A 3411-nucleotide genomic window follows, 5' to 3' on the forward strand; every position below is an offset into this window, starting at 1 on the left:
AATCTTGCGGGAGGAAACAAAGAAGCACATAAATTAGCAGATCTCAAACACACAGATGAGTGAAACAATGATACGCATGCAGCCTAAGTAACAACTAGAAAAAATCCAACAGAGAAAATTGGGGAAAGAACTCACATGAGGCTAGATCTGAAGTCTGGGAATCGAAATTTGACAAGTTATAAATCGCTGGGGTGGATGGGGCAACCGAGTGATGGTGTAGGCGCGCAGCTCAATGGTGTAGGGGCCTGGTCGCCTGAACAGATACGATGTGACTGTATCCGGTCGTATAACCGTGGGAAAAAAGAACTAGGGAATCGTTGGTTGGGACCCGGTGGGCCTGGGCGCGCTGATCCACATGATTCATCGACGGGGAGGATTCGCGTTGCGCGCGCAAATAGATAGGATTCGCCATATTCGTGTAAACGGCATCACCTCAGCATCGTCCGTCCGTCGTCTGTTGATAATGCACGTGGGTGGCCGATGTAGCAGCACTGCCTCTACTCCGTGGATCTCGATCTCGATCCAACGCTGGCCATGGCCGTGATTCTATCTGTCTTGGCCTTCCAGATGCTAATCTATAGCTCCTCCTTCCAGCATACTGCACGTACAACAAGTAAATTATCCCCAACTTCGTGTTGACTTGTTGTACTCCGCGCGGCCATGGCACGGCCGCTACACTTCGTGCTGGTGCCGCTCCTTGCGCCGGGCCACGTTATCCCGGTGCTCGACCTGGCGCGCCTCATCGCCGACCGCGCCGGCGCGCGCGTCACCGTGGTCCTCACGCCCGTCACCGCCGCGCGCAACAGGGCCGTCCTGGAGCACGCTTCCCGCGAGGGGCTCGCCGTCGACGTGGCCGAGCTGCCGTTCCCGGGGCCGGCGCTGGGGCTGCCCGAGGGGTGCGAGAGCCACGACATGGTCACGGACCTCCCCGGCATCATTCTCTTCTATGAAGCCGTGTGGCTGCTCGCCGGGCCGCTGGAGACGTACCTCCGGGCGCTGCCACGGCGGCCGGACTGCCTCGTCGCCGACACGTGCAACCCGTGGACGGCCGACGTCGCGCGCCGGCTTGACATCCCACGGTTTGTGTTCCAAGGCCCGTCGGCGTTCTTCCTCCTGGCGCAGCATAGCCTGGCCAAGCACGGCGTGCACGACACCGACTGCGTTGCCGGCGACTTGGAGCAGTTCGAGGTGCCCGATTTTCCGGTGCGCGCCGTCACGAGCAAGGCCACGTCGCTTGGGTTCTTCCAGTTTCCTGGGATGGAGAAGGAAAGGCGTGACACGCTGGAAGCCGAGGCCACCGCCGACGGATTCGTCTTCAACACCTGCGCGGCTTTCGAGAGCGCGTACATCAAGGGATACGGTGCGGCGCTCCACCGGAAGGTGTGGGCGGTCGGGCCGCTCTGCCTTCTGGACTCCGACGCGGAGACGACGACCGGAAGAGGCAACCCCGCGGCCGTCGATGCCGGCTCGGTCGCCACTTGGCTCGACGCGCGGCCGCAACAGTCCGTGCTCTACGTCAGCTTCGGCAGCATGGCCCGCCTCTTGCCGTCGCAGGCCGCGGAGCTCGCCGCCGGCCTGGAGTCGTCGAATCGCCCGTTCATCTGGGTGACTAGGGAGACCTCGACGCGGGGTTCGAGGAGCGCGTGGAGGGCCGCGGCTTTTTCATCCGTGGGTGGGCACCGCAGATGAGCATCCTGTCGAACCCGGCGGTGGGCGGCTTTCTGACGCACTGCGGGTGGAACTCCACGTTGGAGTCCCTCTCCCACGGCGTGCCGCTCCTGACATGGCCGCACATCGCCGACCAGTTCTTGAACGAGACGCTGGTCGTGGACGTGCTCGGCGCCGGCGTCCGGGTGCACGTGTTCATGAACCCCGAGCTATATGCGAAACAGGTCGTGAGAGACGACATCAAGAAAGCGTTGAGGGAGCTGATGGATGAGGGGGCGGAAATACGAACGACGGCGAAGAAGCTCGCGACGATGGCAAGGGAGGCGATGGCGGAAGGCGGGTCGTCGGGCCGGGATGTGGCCAATATGGTTCACCATGTGGGGGAGCTCGCGCACAGGAAGGACAAGGGCGTGTCCGAACTTGGAAACAACGAGAAGACAGATGGTCAAGTCAAAATTTTCGCTCTAGGATAATTAAGACATGTACTTAGTTCCTTCATCCGAAATTATTTGTCGAAGAAAATGAAGTATCTAGACGTATTTTTATTTTAGATAGTACATTCATTTTATTTATTTCTATTCTATGATAAATAATTTCATACGAGAGAGTACTAGACATGAATAACAGGCCATGCCGATATGGTTTATTTTTTCAACGTCACTACAGACACAAGCGCTCATATATACACGCATACACTCAACCCTATAAACGCACACACCCACATCTTATCACTATGCGCTTCTCTGAAAGACCGAGTCGGCATATCATCTTAAAATTTACGACGTCACCGTAGACACCTTGTCATCTTGAAATTTACGCATCACCGGAAATCCTAAAATAAATCCAGAAATAAATGCGAGCACCATGATTTGAACCCTGGTGGGCTGGGGATACCACAATTCCTCTAACCATCCAACCACAGGTTGATTCGCGCTATGCCAATATGGTGAGAGAGGTGTGGAGTACACCTATTATTCTCTTTCTGTTCGTTTGTTTCCGTATTTTTTATTTACATTTGTTTTAAGTGAAAGTGCACTTTTTTCATCCTATTTAATTATTTAACGAAAATTTTATTTCTGTTTTCAAGTGAAAGTGCACTTTTTCCATCCTATTTAATTATTTAACGAAAATATGACACCTACTAAACAATTATGAAACCACCCTAAACCCAATCAGAAGACCCCACCTAAGCATCTACGTTAATCACGTACAATGAATTATGTATGTGTGGCATTGCTCTTTATTTAACCATGTATATGTTCTTAAAACCTGTCTCTTTCAATATATTCGATGTCTTTTTTTGTCAAAAATGGCTTGACATGCAACAAGCACCTATATCTCACTCCAATTCCCAACCCCCACTACCCAACTTCCAACCGTTATGATCATATTAATTAGGCTGGACCAGCTATCAACCGTTCTACGTACACAGTGAAAGGACACCAAATACTCAAAGCACCATAGTATATCATACTACTTCCGTTCCCAAATATAAGTCTTTCTAGAGATTCTAACAAGTGACTATATACAGAGCAAAATCAGTAAATCTACACTCTAAAATATGTTTATATACATTCGTATGTTGTAGTCCATTTGAAATATTTAAAAAGACTTATATTAAGGAACGAAGGGAGTAGTTTGAACATGGATCATGCAAGCCATAGAGAAAACACGGGCAAAATGGTGACATTCGCCACATTGGACGTATACACGGAGTTCTGCCACATGGCACCCGACATTGCA

At 52.2% G+C, this 3411-nt stretch overlaps 1 pseudogene; it reads left to right on the plus strand.

Annotated features, from left to right (window-relative positions):
* The first annotated feature begins 338 nt into the window (after positions 1–338).
* On the plus strand, positions 339–2289 carry LOC125539261 (annotated as a pseudogene).
* Positions 2290–3411: the final 1122 nt, after the last annotated feature.

This window comes from Triticum urartu, chromosome 1 (genome assembly GCF_003073215.2).
Source record: "Triticum urartu cultivar G1812 chromosome 1, Tu2.1, whole genome shotgun sequence".
NCBI lineage: Eukaryota > Viridiplantae > Streptophyta > Magnoliopsida > Poales > Poaceae > Triticum > Triticum urartu.